This window comes from Schistocerca nitens, chromosome 5, assembly GCF_023898315.1.
Source record: "Schistocerca nitens isolate TAMUIC-IGC-003100 chromosome 5, iqSchNite1.1, whole genome shotgun sequence".
In the NCBI taxonomy this organism is placed as follows: Eukaryota; Metazoa; Arthropoda; class Insecta; order Orthoptera; family Acrididae; genus Schistocerca; species Schistocerca nitens.
In genome coordinates, this window is record NC_064618.1 from 811,139,329 (window position 1) to 811,160,663 (window position 21,335).

Sequence of the window (21,335 nt, forward strand, 5' to 3'; positions counted from 1 at the left end):
CCATGGTATACCTTCTAATATCGTGTCGGACCTTTATATTTCAAAATTTTGAAAAAAATATTTATTTTAGTGATCTGTCAGAGTCCATAATTGTTTTGAATTTTTTCAATTTAAACTAAAGACTAAATTTAAATCTTAACATTGGATGTGACTTTTCACGACGAGTGTGATGTTAAATAATTACATGTTCAGGATCCTACTTGCAAATCAGTATCTCTTCAAAAAGTATGTTGTGAATAAAAGTTAGCAATAATCGATGAAATTTCTGTGTTTTAAAAATTTTTCAGTCGTTGGGTCTTATTTACACAATACCCCTATTGTCGTAATTTATACAATAGCAGCCGATCAGTACGAGACATACAAACCCGTGAGTTGTCAGCACCAGATGGAATTAAATAAACATTCCCCATTTTTACGACCTCTCACCTCATGGCAGCAATGTCATTCTTTCCCTGTTCCCCGCTCGCCTATAAGCCAGTCGGACTTCCATCCGTAACTGAGCTTTATGCAAAAACTAAGAAGCTTTCTGCCCATTGATACTTTGCGTTTGAAATTATGCCTACTTTCTCCGTCTTTATCGTGGCACAAGGGACGAAGATTTCGTTTTAATTTGCTGACCGCAACCTACCCAGCTGGCTGCGCGCTTGGCTGAGTCGGGAACCGCAGCCGGGCCGCGTAAGCTGCCATTAGGAGAAGAGCGCAGCTTATTTTCTCCGGAAAGCGGGAGCCGGCAGTAAATCTCGCCGCGGCCGCCACCTCGGCCGCCTGCCATCGTGTCGTGTGGTGAGATATCCGCCTCTTGGGCGGCTGACGGGCTGGCAGAGGCACCCGCTCACCCCTGCCGGCTCGCGCTTTTTCATTTCCCTTTTTAGAATCGGTGCGTGGGGATCTCGGTTTTCCACTTTTTACTAAATCGATTCTTGATATCTTCCCATTTCCACTTCGTATGTGTCAGAAACATCAGTATAAAGAAACACGGGAAAAGAAGTTTCATAAAACAAATAACTTACAGTAAACACGTTCACGTCGAAAGTACTTGTAAGATTACACCATGGAAGCGGGCAGTCTCAAGAACAAAACAGAGCTGCGTGAGGCATATCTTCCTCGGTGCAGCAATTGTGAATGAAATGGATAGGCCGGCCGGGGTGGCCGAGCGGTTCTAGGCGCTACAGTCTGGAACCGCGTGACCGCTACGGTCGCAGGTTCGAATCCTGCCTCGGGCATGGATGTGTGTGATGTCCTTAGGTTAGTTAGGTTTAAGTAGTTCTAAGGGACTGATGACCTCAGAAGTTAAGTCCCATAGTGCTCAGAGCCATTTGAACCATTTTTTGAAATGAATTTATTTTATTTTTTATTTTTTTATTTTTTATTGCAAAAGGACCCGTTTATGCGTAAATATTACTCGGCGATATTTTGATGGTGACCTATTACCTTTATGTCACCTGGCAAAAGGGATAGACGAGCTAGTGCGCCGTTTTGTAGTAATTTCTGCACTTGTCTGTAGGACATTTTTCACACACACACACACACACACACACACACACACACACACACACACACACACACCGCACACACACATAAGAACACCTATCGAGCGAGGCGGTGCAGAGGTTTTCCGTGATTTCTCTAAATCACTTCGGGCAAATGCCGGGATGATTCCTTTGAAAGTGCACGGCCGACTTCCTTCCCCAATCCGATGGGTCCAATGACCTCGATGTTTGGTCTCCCCTCCCCCCCCCCCATATTCACCAACCAACTACAATACCACCGACAAGCTTTCAGATGCGGTAGAATGACCCAAAACAATAAATAAAAAGTGTAGTAACGTGAGCTTTTAAATGTATGCCTGAAGAGCTCTGGACACTAGTTCATCTTCGACATTGTTAGGTACATGTCTTCGCTTCGCCTGTGATAGATGGTAGTGTGGACCAAAAAATGGAAAAAAGTCTAGTAAACATGGGCTCTAAAGCGCGTGCTTAAGACTTATAAGCAATGGTTCATCTTCGCTACTGCGAAAAACATCTCTCGTACTGAATAAGTGCTCATAGCTCTTAAGGCATGAATTTTAGATCACATGTTTACGGCGCATTTGTTTCCTTGTTTTGATCCATGCTACCACTTCGGAGAGCACATCGGTGGAATGCTGTTTGTGCCACAGTTAATGGCGTAAATGCATATACTCGAGAGTACACGATACGAGAAGAAGAAAAAAAAATCCAGTAAACATCATAAGATCTATGAGCACATCTTCATCTTCGGCGTTGTGAAAAAAACCTCTTTTATTGCAAACTCTTTGCTTTCCATATCTTTTAGGAGGTGGTAGTACCGAACAAAAGAAGAAGAAAAGTCCAGTAAACTTGGAATGTAAAGTAGATACCTTAACACTTGTTCGTCTTCGCTACTGTGAAACACATCTCCTCTACTGAAAAAAGTGCATTTTAGAGCCCATGTTTACTAAACTGTTTTGCTTCTAGTATCGTGTACTTCAAGCTGTATGCGTTTACGCCATTAATTATGTGATCCAGCTGCCTCTAACCCGCAATGTTTTCTTGTTTTGATCCACTGTACCATATCAGTGGAATTCTGTGTGTATCACAATTAATATTATGTGGCTATCATAAGCCGTGTCCGAGATGTTCACATTTCTAGTTTTCTACACGCGAACTGTTACTCCTACATGAAAAATGAACAGAACATTTTTGTAGGAAATTTAATATAGTTCAGTTTTACACTGCCATAAGTTATCGCTGGAGGCCGCGGTTTTCGAGTTATTTATGATAAACGTACAGAAGTGACAGTCAAACGCTCCTTCAGCCCCTCACTCGCCCCTCACCAGTCACGGTTTCTAGTATGTTGCTTGTAGCACTCCCTCCTAACACTGCACAGAAATTTCTGACTATACGTTCTGTTCCCGGTATTCAACTTGTTTCCGTCTCTCTTGATTGGGCTATCACGTCACCACCATAGTCGGCTATTTCTTTAATATTTTTAATTTGAACGTGCACTTGAAGGAAACGAAAGAAAAACTAATTACTTTGACAATTTCAGACTCAACCCTTACAGACTCAATGGTTTCGTAGTCCTAAGGCCTGGCGAATACAACGATATACTGAATTCTTTTATGCTGTTAAAATTCAGAAGATTCTTAGGTAAAATTTGCTGAAACGTCAATTTTACAATTCTTAAGAGCTCGACTAAGCCGAAGGCGTAATAACGCCAGCCAATGGAGACCAAAAAATGTCGAATATTGGGAATAATTCGTGCAGTCGCAAATTTTTGTACAGTGGTAGTAGGGAGTGCAGTGAACAACATGATAGAAATCCTGACCGATGCGGGCTGAGTGGGGGAGTAGGTTTTGCATTTGAAGGTCACTTACGTACGTTTTTCTTGAATAACTCGAGAACTACGCGTTCTGGCGAAAACGTATCTCGATACAAAATTTAACTATATTAATATTACTACAAAAAGATCCTGTTCCTTTTCCCTGTCGGACTAACAGTTTGCCTGTAGCGAGCGAGAGAATATGAAAATGTTGTGAGTGGTTTTCGTAGGCCAGATGGTAACATTGCGGGTTGCATAGGAGGAAATCGGTAGGGGCAGCTGAATCGCCCTATATTTTTCAACCAAACGTGGTACGCATATCCCTCACTGTTTGGCAGCAATCGCTGTCGGGGTAAGAGCCACCCACCTATTATAGTTCAGGAGTTAAGACGTCATAAACAATATGTGCAAAAAAACTGCCACATCATGGATGACGTTTCAATTTATTACTTCTGTGTTACCAACTCTATTCGCAATAAATTTCGCAGACAGTACTCACATTTGCCTCTGAATGCACCTACAAAAATCTGTAATGGTAAAACACACACTTCAGGAGATATGAGACATAAACACTGAGATGTGTGAAAACTGCCGCATTGTGCATAAAGTTTTAACAGCTTCATTCTTTACTACCAGTACACTCTTACAGGCGAGTCAACTTCAGAATAACACTGATACCTGGCAGCGCTTTTGACAGCTTTCAACTACGAAGTGCAAACGGCGGTAGGTGAAAACGACTAACATGCCACAAACATTGAGACTGTTTGCAGTTTGTACATATAACCTTCTTAGTAATACAGTTACGGAAACCAATACTGCAAACATGACGAATGACTGAAACTTCCTGGCAAATTAAAACTGTGTGCCAGACTGAGACTCGAACTCAGGGCCTTTGCCTTTCGCGGGCAAGTGTTCTACAATCTTAGCTACCCAAGCACGACTCACGACCCTTGCCCGCGAAAGGCAAAGGTCCCGAGTTCGATTCTCGGTCCGGCACACAGCTTTAATCTGCCAGAAAGTTTCAGATCAGCGTACACTTCGCTGCAGAGTGAAAATTTCGTTATGTTGCCAAATGATTAGAGCTGTATGAGAATAAAATTAAATACTGTACTTTAACTTTCAGGAACTGTTGAATACCGAAATATCTCAATAGATACAAATAGTCGGCCGGGGTGGCCGAGCGGCTCTAGACGCTACAGACTGGAACTGCGCGACCGCTACGGTCGCAGGCTCGAATCCTGCCTCGGGCATGGATGTGTGTGATGTCCTTAGGTTAGTCAGGTTTAAGTAGTTCTAAATTCTAGGGGACTGATGACCTCAGAAGTTAAGTCCCATGGTGCTCAGAGCCATTTGAACCATTTGAGATACAAATATCATGAGATCAAGCGTATTGCAACATAGTCATCTCGTTGCACAACATTAGTAACTGAAAACCATATTCTATTACTTGAACCGTTTGCAATGCGTGACACGCACGTGGTGTCAGATTGCGATGATTTCTGATAAGTTGTGTACTGCTGTTAGCGCATGTGATGCGTACTCACAAGGGGACGTCCCCATCGCACCCCCTTCAGATTTAGTAGTTAATGGTAAGATGGCTCAGTGGATAGCCCGTCAAAAAGTGCACACAGATCAAGCAAGAAAACGGGAAGAAGGTGTACTGAACTGTGAAATAAAGCAAACTAGAAACAGTGGATGGTCCAAGCGTAATAAGTGCGATATTGAAGAGACTTTAACAGCCGCGACGTCGTGGTGGAGTGGTCACGGTGTTCGACTGTAAAGCAGACTAGCCGTGTTTTAAACTCTGCGTGCCATTTATTTTTTCACAACTTAATGAACTGTCCACCCGGTCACTGAAATCTGTTCTCCTTCTGTAGTCTTCGCAGTTGTCATACTATGCATTGGTTAAAGAATATAAGTCATTGTCGTAAGAATACGTTACCGTCGCAAGAAAAACGTGATGAATAGTGAGAACAGGCGAGATACCACACAGACGTCTCACAGAAATGAAAACAACAAAGAAACGGGTGTAAACTATGTTACAACAAAAGAATTCAAGAGTCAAAACTTTCAATACGGAACGCAACGCAACTTCAATAACGTTAAAACACATGTTTTGGCTGAACACAGAGAAACTGTGTGATGTGAAACTTTTGCGTCCATTTGTTGTAGTTTCTGTGACAAACTATTACGTTTTCATCAGTTCCGTGGGAGTGATAATATTCAAGTTGATATGAATATGTAAAGCGGACAAGTAGGCATATCTCACTCACCAGGCGGACACATGTACTGTCACTAATGCCGTGTATGACACACCTGACGTGTTTTCCGGTGGAGCATTCGGTAGACTTGTCACCTTGTCATCAAACGTTTGCGGTTCCCATTCGTAAGCTACTCCCTTCGGGTGCTAATAGAGTAGTTGTGGAGAATTAACTGTCATTGTAGGTCCCTTCCTTACACCTCGCCGTTGCAAACGGACACGAAAGTGACACGAGGGGGATTTGAACACGACTCACCCGCTTGACAGTCCCACTCCATCACCACTTAAGTACGACGCCGTTGCTGTTGCAGGCTGCTCTATATCGCACTTCCTGTCCTTGAACCGTTCACTGTTTCTGTTTTGTCTTTTATTTCACAGTTCAGTACACCTCCTTCCTGTTTTCATGCTTCAGATGTGTTCAGTTTTTGAAGGGTTGTCCACTGGGCCCTGTTACCACTAAATCTGAGGGGGTTGCGATGGGAGATTACCTTGTCAGAATTTGTTCTCTCTCTTTCTGTCTGTCTGTCTGCCTGCGTGTGTGTGTGTGTGGGGGGGGGTGTTAAACGGAATTTTGCAGCTCTTCTGCCTGCAGTGGTCCTGCCGTTCATGTTTCAACAAATGTCGGTGCGCTCGCTGCTCTGCGATATAGACTCTTCAGCCGAGGTAGAACACAGGACGCGTCGCCTGTATCCGGACTGTGGAAGCGGGCCGCAGTGGTGACGAGGCGGGATGGAGAGTGTTGGTGTAACGCTTGTGTCGCGGTGATAACGCCGCGCGTTCAAAAGGCTTCTGCAGCATTGTTCGCAGTCGGCGGCGAACTTTTCCCGATACGGACCGGCGCGACTTAACGCGCCGCTGGATCTAGTTAAAAGCGGGCAGCGTATTAAAAGCGTCGATGCGCGCGGCGACTCCATAATGCGGCGCTCGTTCCGCTCGCTACATATTTTTTTTTTGTTTTGTTTTGTTTAATCCGTTGGCGACGTAATGAATATGAGCGCCTCCCTTCCTGTCGAAACTCAAGCCTGTGCGTCGCCAGCCTGCCTGCTTCGCGAGTTGCCGTGAGCGAAATGTGTGTTCATATCCCTTTCACGTTAGATAGAAGTGACACCGCTCCAGTCGTGGAATACGTTAACATACACTGCCCAGTCACGTTAATGTGACCGCTTCTGCAAACATCTACACCTACATGATTACTCTGCAATTTACATTTAAGTGCTTGGCAGAGGGTTCGTCGAACCACAATCATACTATCTCCCTACCATTCCACTCCCGAACAGCGCGCGGGAAAAACAAACACCTAAACCTTTCTGTTCGAGCTCTGATTTATTTTATTTTGATGATCATTCCTACCTATGTAGGTTGGGCTCAACTAAATATTTTCGCATTCGGAAGAGAAAGTTGGTGACTGAGATTTCGTAAATAGATCTCGCCGCGATGAAAAACGTCTTTGCTTTAATGACTTCCATCCCAACTCGCGTATCATATCTGCCACACTCTCTCCCCTATTACGTGATGATACAAAACGAGCTGCCCTTTTTTGCACCCTTTCGATGTCCTCCGTCAATCCCACCTGGTAAGGATCCCACACCGCGCAGCAATATTCTAACAGAGGACGAACGAGTGTAGTGTAAGCTGTCTCTTTAGTGGACTTTTTGCATCTTCTAAGTGTCCTGCCAATGAAACGCAACCTTTGGCTCGCCTTCCCCACAATATTATCTATGTGGTCTTTCCAACTGCACTTGTTCCTAATTTTTACACCCAGGTACTTAGTTGAATTGACAGCTTTGAGAATTGTACTATTTATCGAGTAATCGAATTCCAACGGATTTCTTTTGGAACTCACGTGGATCACCTCACACTTTTCGTTATTTAGCGTCAACTGCCACCTGCCACACCGTACAGCAATCTTTTCCAAATCGCTTTGCAACTGATACTGGTCTCCGGATGACCTTACTAGACGGTAAATTACAGCATCATCTGCGAACAACCTAAGAGAACTGCTCAGATTGTCACCCAGGTCATTTATATAGATAAGGAACAGCAGAGGTTCCAGGACGCTTCCCTGGGGAACACCTGATATCACTTCAGTTTTACTCGATGATTTGCCGTCTATCACTACGAACTGCGACTACAGAGTCAGTGAGGTTCTGGAAAATGGCTCTGAGCACTATGGGACTCAACTGCTGTGGTCATCAGTCCCCTAGAACTTAGAACTACTTAAACCTAACTAACCTAAGGACATCACACACATCCATGCCCGAGGCAGGATTCGAACCTGCGACCGTAGCAGTCGCACGGTTCCGGACTGCGCGCCTAGAACCGCGAGACCACCGCGGCCGGAGTGAGGTTCTGGACGGTACCGCCAGGGACGTGGAGCCATGACGGCTCCAGTACGGTGTCCAGCTGCGCTACGTTTCTCGGTTGAGGATCCACGGCGGGAATAGCCCGATCGATGTAGTCCCACAGATTCTCGACTGGGTTTAAATCCGAGGAATCTGTGGCCAGGGGAGTACGGTAAACACATACAGCTGCTCTTCGACCCGCGCATGCACCCCGCGAGCTGTGTGACACGTTGCATTGCCCTGCTGCTAGATGCCATTACGCCTAGGAAAAATAAAATGCGTGTAGTGATGGATATGGTCCCCAAAAACAGATGCATACCTGTGTCGATCCATTGTGCCTTTCAGAATGACGTGATCACCCAGGGAATGCCACGAAAACATTCCCCAGACCATAACGCTCCCTCCTCCGACAGGGGCCCTTCCAATGATTGTTTCACGCCCATTCACGCCAAGAGACATCTGCTCGATGGAGCCTAAGACGTGATTAACGTTAAAAGGCCACCTGTCACCACTCAGTGCACGCGCAATTGCAGTACTGGCGTACAAATTCCAGCCCTCGTTGCCTATGAACAGAAGTCAGCATGAACCCGGCACCTGCTGCGGAGTAACGTTCGCTGAGCAGTCGTTGAGGAGATCCGCAGCTCTCTGGTTCATCTGGTCAATCTTTTGCTCAACAGTTGCGCCACAGTTGCCTCGGGTCTGATTTTGAATAGCGCTGTTTCATACTTGTGCTGTAGTCTTAAACAAGAGCTACAGTTGTGCTATTCCGAAGACAGTGTTGCCATCAGGTGATGACCGAAGAGATCAAAAACTGCTGGCGACACAATATGTGAGACGCGAGGTTGGAATAAAAAGAGTATGTCACTTATCCGCAAGACGGTGACTGTGTTCCTCTTAGATTAGCCATTGTGCCTACTCTACGTCGCAGGGGCTGACGACATAGGACATCGTCAAATGGTGGTGCGACCGTTAACCACTGCGGCCTTTTTTGATTAGAGAGATGTAGATGACGCCATTTTTCATTGATGTCAACAACACGAAGAGCAGCTACAACAAAGTACACGCACTAATCAGTTGCACTTCGCAAATAAAAGGAAGTAAACATATCCAATTCCACGACTGCACATACTTGAGTCTCCCTGTCTCATATCAATTGATGGTAAAACATGTACCGAAACATTTTGACGAAAATATAAAAATGTTTTGCAAAAAGCCGCCTACGTTTCACAAAAACATATTATACAAAAATGGTGTGTCTACTACTCCAGTCCGATCCACGAACGATGGCGCTTCGCGCATGTCGGGGCACGGACGGAGATTGCATTGTTGACGATTTCACGCGGCAGTTGCGGTACGCGAATGCGCATGCTTTCCACTTGAAGAAAGGCATATTTCGTGCAAACTACGTATCTCGCTTGCTTAAACAAAATTTATCACTTACCACCACAATCGCCGGTCTCGGTGGCCGAGCGGTTCTAGGCGCTTCAGTCCGGAACCGCGCGACTGCTACGGTTGGCCGGCCGCGGTGGCCGAGCGGTTCTAGGCGCTTCAGTCCGGAACCGCGCGACTGCTACGGTCGGCCGATCGCGGTGGCCGAGCGGTTCTAGGCGCTTCAGTCCGGAACCGCGCGACTCCTACGGTCGCAGGTTCGAATACTGCCTCGGGCATGGATGTGTGTAATGTCTTCAGGTTAGTTAGGTTTAAGTAGTTCTAAGTTCTAGGGGACTGATGACCTCCGATGTCAAGTCCCATAGTGCTGAGAGCCATTTCGACCATCCGCAATCAGCGACACAACTCGCAACAAATGGAATCGAAATTTACTAAACACCTCGCTATGACCACGTGTAATGCTCACATTAGCTACAGCATTCAAAGCAGACCGCTCAGAACATACTGAACGCTCATTGGCTGTCGGAGAATACATGACGTAGGTGCGCAGAACAAGGGTAAATTCAACAGCCATCGTTCGTGACTCCAAATGTAGTAAATCATTATTTGTAAATGATGCGGATCCAAGTGTAGGGGTGGGGTCCATGACACCCTCCACCCAAAAAAAAAGTAAAAAGCGTTCGTATTTTTACAACAGTTAATTTCGAAATTTGTCAGCTGACGAGGAGAATACCTAGTATTGAAATTAAGTCTGTCGATAATGGAAAGAATTGTACCTTATGATAAGCTATGTGCTAAGTGTGATATTGACAATTGTGAGTACACACTACATTGTTATACTATGTAAATTGTGGTGTAGTTTAAGTTTAGTAAGTCAATTCTTATATCAATTGTACATACATCTCAAATTTTGGGATGAAAGTTCTTCTAATGCTGTATTTCTCTGAACTGCAGTTTGTTGGAAGCTGTACTAAAGCGAAGTACTAGACGCTGACAAAACAAATAAGAATTATTATTATTATTATTATTATTATTATTATCTTTGGTAGGCATTTATGGCACGTTAAAAGTGGACTTTCGTGGTAATGGATGGGAGGAAGTTGAACATGCCCGATAGCGGAGCCCTTCCGGTATGTGGGGAGGCGATCCTGCCCGGGATCGAATTCGCTTCGCGCATTGACTACAAGTGCTGTCGAGCCGGCCAACCAGGATGTGGTTTTTAGGCGGTTTCCCACATCCACCTAAGTGAATACCGTGCTGGTAACCACGTGCCGCCGTAGATAAACGCTGCGCAAACGTTTGGAAAACGTTCTCACGCTTGAACACAGTTTCACTCTAGACGCAGATAGAAGGGGGACATTCCGTCTCGGGAGGGTGTCTGCGACAGGAAGGGCATCCGCCCACCAACCGGCACTAAATGTGCCCAAACACGCACAGCAATGCCGACATCGTAGAATAAACGGGAAAAGACGAAGGAGAAAGGACGGAGACAGTAACAAACTGTCCCCTATCCACTCAGAACCGACTCCTGGTTCCGCAACTGTGTAGAATTCTAATCTCATTAATTTATGTGTTGTTACAGCTTGCCTAAACGAAGTACGTGTCTTTGACTAGGAAGCCACTGTGCCGTGTTGTCCTTCGGAGAGAATTGGCGATACTAATCATATTCTCAAGAAAAATAAAAACTGGAACACGGCAGCGTGTACCTTCCTGTCTGTGGTATTTGTACTGTTGCGATAAGAAAAACGTACAACAGGTTAAGGAACAGTGATGAGCAAGGTATACTGTACCCCAAGTAGTTGCAGAAATTCGATTGGCTCTGTGTGCAGCGCCGGGAAATGATGTATAAACGGTCAACCCTCTTCGCCAGAATAAAGGGAAAAGGAAGCCACAGCTTTAGTCTAGGAAGGAACAGGTTGGGAGTTGTGAGTACATGTGCATCCCCTTTTATTTGTCGTCTTTCAGTATTTTGTAATATACACTTGCAGAATGGGGATGGAGCGTTTCCCTCCCACCCTACTCCCAGGACAGTTTCACAGAGAAATGTCGAATTCGAAGGCCGTATTGACTCCACATATTATTCCCTGCACATGGTCTGGCTTCTGCAGAGAAGAGAAGTCCCATGTACGAGCGCTAAATGAAGAATGTGTGTGTGTGTGTGTGTGTGTGTGTGTTAGTGCGCGCATGAATCTGTGCTAGATACGCGGACGTGACTTCGCATTGGTATTCGAATGTTTTCGTACTACGGTGACGTCATTTTTCGCAGTGCGCCGAAATATTAAAATTGTTAAAACGATAAAACCACGATTCCGCTGTGGCTGCGCTATGATGTAGTTTATTATTTTCTTGTGTCTTGTCACATTGTACCTGTTACGAAGCCAAAATTCTAAACGGTAAGGATTCTTTAGATTAAGCTGTCTTTAATCAGTGGCGTGGTTTGAAGACCACAATGCTTTACTAGGCATAATCCCACTGTGGGTGATACGCCGTCGCTTTCCGCCTATCTTTGAAGAGACTTACCCAGCCAGGCATAGGTAGACTCCGAATAAGGTGCAGACTAGCAATTTGCACTCCATGAAACTTTTGCCAGAACTGAAGTAAGTAACAAGGTAGGACCGACTGAGAGTAGCATCCTTTGAAGTTTTTACGTTTCCGTATGACGTTTCGTCTTCTAATGCTGGAAACTTCATCAGAGGCTATACAAGCTTAGCAAGACCAACTGTATATTTGTATCTATACAACGGTCGGGTCGTGACGTCATCAGACCACTGCCCGGGGCCCATGGAAAGTACGGTCCCCAAACGAACTTGTGACGTGACACTAGTTGCCTTCCGGACATAACATCGCCAACGCTCAACCACGTGCGGGGCCAGATGAGAAATTAGTATCTGAGTGAAAAGATAACCACTGAAGTCCTTAACCTTGTCATGTTTCATTTTGTACACATGACCGCATGTGTTTGGGATTTTGTGTACTACTACTATGGAAATGGTTCAAATGGCTCTGAGCACTATAGGACTCAACTGCTGAGGTCATTAGTCCCCTAGAACTTAGAACTAGTTAAACCTAACTAACCTAAGGACATCACAAACATCCATGCCCGAGGCAGGATTCGAACCTGCGACCGGAGCGGTCTTGCGGTTCCAGACTGCAGCGCCTTTAACCGCACGGCCACTTCGGCCGGCCTACTATGGAAATCGGCGGGCGTAGGTCCTTTGCAGTGATCAAATATTCACGCACCTTTCTTGTTGGTGCAATGTATGTGTCAATACTGTGTCTTCTCAGCCCTAATTGATGCGATTGTTTTATCAAAATCCAATGATTGCAGTGCTGGGATGTACAGAAAGGCCACGAAAATTTAAATGCACCGAAGCAACTGTAACATAAAGGTAAGGGGATTGAAATTAGGTAACCTGTGGGCCTTAGTGCTAAATAAAGCGAACAGCGCAAACTCTCCCCCATTATCAGTTCCATGAGAGACGTCTTCGCGACTCCACGAACGTAGGGAGTCGTCTGATATCGTAAACGACACGACCGTTGAGTGAGTGGACGTGTGTAAACAGTTAGGCTTGCCGCGCTCGTTTAAGTTTGAAACCACTGTCAGAGACTGTACAGCCTCTGGCGACGTCTCCAGCAGTAGGAAACTTTAGAAACAGAAACATGCCTTGGACTAAGGATCTAGTACCGGCACTGAAAGCCTGCATTGTACCATCGGCGGAGATTTGATCTCTGGATTTGTAGTTGGACATTTATTCACACAACGATTGTTAATCAAATAGCTTTAACTGTATACTCAATTTTAATCAACAAAAAAGTAATTAAAATGTAGAAATGACTTACAGGTTTCCACATTTTCATCCATACTCTGCAGAACAGTGATGTGCATGCCCGAGCGTAATTTCTAGCGTACCAGTTATTATGGGCAACGGCCTTGCCGCAGTGGCTACGCCGGTTCCCGTGAGATCACCGAAGTTAAGCGCTGTCGGGCGTGGTCGGCACTTGGATGGGTGACCATCCAGGCCGCCATGCGCTGTTGCCATTTTTCGGGGTACACTCAGCCTCGTGATGCCAATTGAGGAGCTACTCGACCGAATAGTAGCGGCTTCGGTCAAGAATACCATCATAACGACCGGGAGAGCGGTGTGCTGACCCCACGATCCTCCTATCCTCCCTGAGGATGGCACGGCGGTCGGATGGTCCCGGTAGGCCACTCGTGGCCTGAAGACGGAGTACCAGTTATTATGACTTCTTCCTATTCGATTCAGGTATGGAGCACGGGAACAATGCCTCTTTGCGCCTGTAAGGAATCTAATCTTGTCCCCAAGATGCGCGGCACCGGTGTCTAGGGGTTTGGGTATATTCCTGGATGCGTCATTTAAAGCTGGTTCAGACTCTCCAGGGATATTTTCCGTCTATCTGACAGTCTGTGCCAATTCATTTTCTTCAGTATGTTCGTGACACTCTCCCATAGGTCAAAACAAACTTGTGACCATTCGCGCTGCCCTTCTCTGTATAGTTCAGTATCCCCTGTTAATACCACACACTTGAGCAATATTCTAGCATGGGTCGCACGAGTGATTGGCAAGGAATCTCCTTTATAGACTGATTGCTATTTCACTGATTCTCTACCAATAAACCGAAATCTGCTACCTGCCTTACACGCGACTTAGCCTCTTTGGCCACTCCGTGCGAAGTGGTACACCCAGGTATTTGTGTGAGTTGACTGATGTCAATTGTGACTCGTTGATGTAGTATTCATGTAGAAGAAAAATACGTCATACAGATATTAACAGTGGTTGATATCGAACGTGCTAATACGCAAGACTAAAATAGTTGCCCGCATCTCGTGGTCGTGCGGTAGCGTTCTCGCTTCCCACGCCCGGGTTCCCGGGTTCGATTCCCGGCGGGGTCAGGGATTTTCTCTGCCTCGTGATGGCTGGGTGTTGTGTGCTGTCCTTAGGTTAGTTAGGTTTAAGTAGTTCTAAGTTCGAGGGGACTGATGACCATAGATGTTAAGTCCCATAGTGCTCAGAGCCATTTGAACCATTTTTGAACTAAAATAGTTCTCTTTTAGCAGAATGCCTCGCCATTTTACATACAGGTGTAGGTTGTACCCAATCGTAATACGCACAATATATACTCAACTACCCACGAGTGTTGACGGCTCTCGCTGTTAGGCTATACGAGCACTTTGAAATGTGGCGTACTGTGTGAGGAAAATTTGTAGCGTCGTCCTTTCACGGCTGACAAGGATTTTTGTAATTTTTTTTTTAATATTTGTAGTACGTTAAGTTCAGAAATCAAATATCAGTATTCCAAAGCAGTCCGATGCAACTCTAAAAATTTCGAGAAAATCGACTTTGAAGTTTTCGAGCGTCTTTAAGATCCGAAAGTAAGCTCGATATTTCCACTGGCCGTGTGGCTTTGAGGTAGAATGCTCGCGTGCCACGGGTATTCGGGTGGGGGGCTTGCTTTCGCTTCTGAGCTGCGACATCCAAAATAATCAGTCTTCTTCAGAATAGCCAAACACAAGTCTGTACTTGTATCGTCTCATCGCTGCTGTCGCGTTGTCGTCCTGGAGGGAAGTCGGTCAACTTGCTATAGGCTGGCCTCTTCTCACAGCCTTCTCTTCTGTTTCGTTCCCGGCTGTCGTGTTGGCGCTGACTTTACGCAGTAACACATAGAAATGCTCGGGAAGACTGATATTTGAGTTCGGAACGTCACGTACCATAAAAAAATTTTTTTTTACAAAAATCGGAATTGCTGCTTGGCTTTCTTGTGTCATCGACGCCAGTTAACCTGCGTAACGGGAAGAATCGTGGAATGTGGGTTCGCTGAACCGTGCGACAGCAGCCGGCGAACAGACACGTGGGAGCGGCGCCGCAGTAAACGCTGTGGCCAAACCGGAAACCGGAGTGTGGTTGAGTCTGGGGGTTGTCTGCGGGCACAGTGGTCGCCGTTGTGTGGCCGCGCCGCCTCAAAGGTGTCGGCGCTAGCCAGGCCCGGCCGCTTGATTTACTGTTCGGGTTAAAACTGGACGCCGCTGTCCGCCGGCGGCGGGAGGCGCCACCGTCTTGCAGAGGGCAGTTGCCTCGAAACAGGCACCCAAGGGGAGGGGGTCGACACTTGCGCCCCCTATCGCCCCTCCCTCGCCCCCTCCCCCGCCTCTTCAGCGGAGCAATTTACTAAAAGCATTTATCATTTGTATCATAAGAGGATAGATATAGATAAGAAAGGTAAGATATAGATAAGAAAAATTCCGCCTTTTACGTCTGAACGTTTATTTTATTTTTAACCGAACATGTTTCATCTGTTGATTCTAGGCATCATAGTGTTCTAAAATACAGGGTGCATCAAAAATAATCATCCGATTTGGCGCGTCTATATTCCCGAAACTAATAAACATATACAGTGAATTTTTTTTTTTTTTTGATGAACGGAAACTGAAAAAAAAATATGTTTCGTTCCTTTTCATAGATGTTCAATATGCTCCCCTTGAGATGAACTGCGTATGTCAATGCGGTATTGAAATTGTTCCCACACTCTTTGAGTTATAGCTTCCACAGCTGCTGTTATGCGATGTCTCAGTTCAATCATTGTTGCTGGTATTCTCACATTATGACGGTTCACCTTTCCGTTAGAATGTAATGTTGCCTCGTCAGCTAAACACTAAGCGTGGAAGAAAACTGTCATCCTCCATCTTGCCAAGAACTAAATTACAGAACTCCACACGTTGTTGTTTATCACCTTCACGAAGAGCTTGCAGTAGCTGAATGGCCGGCCGCTGTGACCGAGCGGTTGTAGGCGCTTCAGTCTGGAACCGTACTGCTGCTACGGTCGCAGGTTCGAATCCTGCCTTGGGCATGGATGTGTGTGATGTCCTTACGTTAGTTAGGTTTAAGTAGTTCTAAGTCTAGAGGACTGATGACCTCAGATCGTTAAGTCCCATAGTGCTTAGAGCCATTTTTGAGTAGCTGAATTTTGTTTGTTTGATGTGTAAACGTCGACGCAACACACGCCAGACGGACATCGGGGGCATGTTGAGATGTCGAGCTGCACGGCGAACGGATTTCAGCGGACTCCTTGTGAAACTGTAGCGGATGCGTTCGACGTGTGTGTCAGATAGTCGGGGACGGCCCGGTGATTTGCCTTTACACAAACAACCTCTGTCTCGGAGTTGTTCATGCCATCGTATAATGCTGTGTGCTGTAGGTGGATCCAAACCATACCTAGTGTGAAAGTCAGGCTGAAAAATTATTACCAATCCGTGCTGCGCGAAACATGTGACACAAAACGGTTTCTGTTGTCCCGACACTATTTTTACTAGAACTGAAATAGGCGCACACTGCTGCTACCTAGCGGGAACCATGTAAAACTCGAGAGTTTGCTCTTTCCTATAGTACATTGTTCACGCACATATCTCAAATGACATAATAGTTAAGTTTTTGTGTAATTGCGTAATTGTACGTATTTTGTTAGGAGATCTGTCGTGTTTGTTATATACAGTACATGGTATTGATTTGTGACTTTCATTATTCTCTTCTTTTCATGTTTCCACTGGTTCGTCTGTAGCCACTAGATGCACACAGGACGGGTTCCCAATTGAGAGCAGGTCACATTTAGATATTTTCAGTACACATAACAATTCCTGTTGCCATAGTACATGGCCCTGCTCGCTTGCTGTAGGGTTCATTGCGGGACAGCTCCCAAAATCCTTTAGTTTCCAAATTTGTCATCCAGCTTTCTGAGGGGTCTCACAGATCAGCTTTCTGAGGGGGTCTCACAGATGGCAAGGAATTGTTTAAAATTACAGGCTATGTTTATCACAGGATTCTTTTCAATAGGGCTGGCCCATGTGGATGGGCTTGCGGCCGTACCGGCTGTAGAGTACATCTAACAGGCTGTATGCTTAAACACTGGCAGAAAAATTGATTGCGGGTGTGCCTAGGCGTTACTTTCATCTTCCTTCCTCCCGCCCCCTCCCTCCCTCCCTGACTCACCCCTCCTACCATTCGTACTATGACACTGTTGGCAACACACAATTGGTGTGGCGCCCTACGTAAAAGTAATAGGAAGCGAATCCCGTATCAAAGAAAACTAGTTGCTATACTGAAGGGGCGTGCTCGCATCCTGTAACTGTCTGGCCACAGGGCAATGAAAGTTAACTGCCATTCGTTAAAAGAATGTGCACAATCATACTCAACTGTATAGCACGTCACCCCACTACTACTGCGCCATTGTAGCATTAGAGGCGACTATACAAGTACAATAACTGCATTTATTGGAACATTCAAACGGAACGTAGAAGACTGGTATAATTGTAGACAAATAATACTTCCTGGAAGAGGTACATTTCAAAAACTAAGTGCTCAGTTTGACATGCAGTACAAGTCTGGTGGTTCCTCTTACAAATACATATGTACCAAGTTGTATTCTGGGGTGACTTCCCCTGGAGATCCACTGTACTGGGAGTGGTCTTGCTCTCCGATGACTGCTGTAGACATCAGATCGCTGGCCACTTAGTGTGGACTTCAACCGTGGACTGGTCGTACCGTCAACTCTCTGCGAGGTGTGGCAATGTAACTTCGTACGGCTGCTGTGTCCTCTTCAGGCGGCCGTCGCTATCAGCCTTGCCAAATGGTCGCGCCTGCTGATTATGCAGCTGGTGACACTGCGCCGTACGAGGGGTATCGTCCTGCGCGAAAGGAGTAACAAGTTTGATGAGAAGGCGTGGCGCTGAAGTAGAAACTCTCAACATTGGTCTACCCCTACAATGACTGACTAATCTAATACTAATTCAGTCTGCACTGCTGCTGGAGACAGTGTTTAATTCAGGTTCAGTTAACAGGCAGACATCGCAACACTCGGCGGTGATTGTGGCAACTTGACGATATTTGTTCGTAACTGCTGATAACTTTTTCATAAATGCAGCTGGAACTGGCGGAATGATTATGGGCGTTGCTTAAATATGTGGGCAGCGGAAAAATGTTCAACCGAGAACTATTTAGCGAATGACGGAAGTATTTCTTGCTGTCAGTGTCCTCTGTGGCGTCAGATCCAACTATTGAGGGATGAAGCATAATGTGGTTTCTGTTATGTGCGCGCACTGTGTAGTGACTGATAATTGTGTGACGCCACATTGGAGACTACCTGGCGTGTGGCAGCCTATGTGGGTTTCGCCGTGTTCCATATGCGAGGGAAGACACAGCACACCGTAAAATCACGAACAGGGTGATCCCCGTGGTCAGTGGCATGATGGAGCAGCACTTGCGGGGTTGAAAACCCCTTCCTGTCATACAGAGTTACATTTTCTCTGGTTTACTTAGGACGATTAAGGAAAAGTTTTTGGACGCTATCTTTCAGAAGCATACATTACTATCCTTGACCAAACAGAAATTGTCCTCCGCTTCAATCAACTCTTCGTCGGCAGGACGATAAACCCCAATCTTCGTACTGCCTCTTTCAAATGGCTCTGAGCACTATGGGACTTAACATCTGTGGTCATCAGTCCCCTAGAACTTAGAACTACTTAAACCTAACTAACCTAAGGACATCACACACATCCATGCCCGAGGCAGGATTCGAACCTGCGACCGTAGCAGTCGCGCGGTTCCGGACTGACAGTTTCGCATAATTAGCCATCAAATATTTTGATCACAGACGTAATTTTCGACGTCAGCATTGTCCTGGGATGGATTACTAAAAACTCAACTAGCAATCGGAACTGTCAGCCTACATTGGACAAAGCCTACAAAACGCGTCATAATGATGAATTATTGAAACATTTCTATTACAGAAGACATTAATTTGTCTTTTCTTCATTTAAGATGCTTCTGCTAAACAACTCCTTCAGTAATATAAGGAATTCTTGAATACTAGTAATCAGACATTTTTACAGAAAATAGTCCGTGAATGAGTAGCATCTAGGCATATAGATAGTTTTTCATCCCTTTCTTGATATACACGGAGACGCCAAAGAAACTGCTATATGCATGCATATTCAAATACAGAGCTATGTAAACAGGTAGAAGACTGCGCCGCGGTCGGCAACGCCTATACGACCGATGGGACACAGCATCACCGAGGTAGCGATGAAGTGGGGATTTTCCCGTACGACCATTTCAGGAGTGTACCATAAATATCAGGGATCCGGTAAAACATAAAATTTCCGACATCGCTGCGGCCGGAAAAAGATCCTGCAAGAACGGGGCCAACATGACCGAAGAGAATCGTTCAACGTGACGGAAGTGCATTCCTTCACAAATTACTGCAGATTTCAATGCGGGGCCTTCTACAAATGTCAGCGGGCGAACCATTCAACGAAACATCATCGATATGACCTTTCGGTGTCCAGGGCCCACTCGTGTACCCTTTATGACTGCTCGACACAAAGCTTTACACCTCGCCTGGGCCCGTCAATACCGACATTGGACATGACTGGAAACATATTGCCCGGTCGGACGAGTCTTGCTTCAAATTGCATCGAACGGATGGACGTGTACGGGTATGGGGACAACCTCATGTATCTATGGACCCTCCATGTCAGCAGGGGACTGTTCAAGCTGGTGGAGGCTCTATAATGGTGTGGGGCGTGTGCAGTTGGAGTGATATAGGTCCCCTGATACGTCTAGATACGCTTCTGACTGGTGACACGTACGTAAGCATACTGTCTGATCACCTGCATCCATTCAAGCCCATTGTGCATTCAGACGGACTTGGGCAATTCTAACAGAACAATGCGATACGCCACACGTCCAGAATTATTACAGACTGGCTCCAGCAACAATCTTCTGAGCTTAAACACTTCCGCTGGGCACCAGACTCTCCAGGCATGAGCATCGTTGAACATATCTGGGATGCCTTGCAACGTCTGTTCAGAAGAGATCTCCTCCTCCCCCCCCCCTCCCCCCCAGGGACTTGTCATTTCCCTCTAGCACTACTTCAGACATTGGTCGAGTCCATGCCGCGTCGTTTTGCGGTACTTCTAAGTGCACGGGGCGTGGGAGGGGGGCGGGGAACTACATGATATGAGGCAGGTGTACGTTTCTTTGGCTCTTCAGTATATGATTTATGCAGGATGATTCAGCTCCCATACCGCCGGGATTCGTGTAACCCGGAAAGCCTTCAGAAACCATGTGAGAGGTTTTCACATTCTCTCGCTGGCTACGTGCAAACTATTATAGTTGGCGCCACAGACGACAGAGGTCGAGCTAAGGCTCGTTCTGCGCACCTACGTCACACATTCTACGACAGCCAATGAGTGTTCTCTAAAGTTCTGAGTTCTCTGCTGTGAATGTCATACTCATGTGAGCATTAAACGTGATCGTTGTAATTTATTTAGTGAATTTTTATTCAATTTATTTTGAATTGTTATCGCCGATGGTGGTGGTAAGCGACAAATTGTACGCAAGCAAGTGAGAGACGTAATTTTCCTGGTAACAATGCAATCCCCGTCCGTTTATCGACCTGCGCGAATCGTCATCTTTCTTGGATCGGACTGTAATCCTACAGAAGAAATGAACAGGACGTTTTTTTAGGAGATTTAACGTACTTCAATTTTGTAGCGGGATACATAAGTGCAGTTTGCCAGTGCAAGGAAGCATTTAATGACATTGCTGTGGTTAACACTCATTTTTTCCCATATACCTGCGAGTATTAAAAACTTGAAACTCAGGGTTTGGTGGTGAATGAATCTAGTCGATTAATGAATAATATTAGTCCAGTGACCACCTCATGGCCGTAGTTATTCCCAAGAAAACTCAAAGAAAAGTTTGAAAAGATCTTGAATATAACACAAACTCTGACCCCTTGTCCCAAAAATTGGTAGTTTTATAATAAGACGGGTGAACTTTTGGCAGAAACAATATGTGCCAATATGTTGACATAACACCCAAATCAAATACTGCCCAGTTACCTTAGTTGACGCAGAACGGTCCTTTTCTGCTGATTAAACATGTTTTGAGTGCTCGAAGATACAATCGTACTGCCTAACATTTGGATCAGTGCTTGAGGGTTTATGTATA

The 21,335-nt window shown here is 45.6% G+C and overlaps 1 protein-coding gene and 1 pseudogene across 1 annotated transcript in view; both read left to right on the forward strand.

The window, feature by feature from the left end:
* The window catches only part of LOC126259306 (uncharacterized), a 778,502-nt gene that overhangs the window by 554,839 nt on the left and 202,328 nt on the right, over window positions 1-21,335 (forward strand). The window lies entirely within an intron of this gene.
* On the forward strand, window positions 13,234-13,351 carry LOC126261219 (5S ribosomal RNA; annotated as a pseudogene).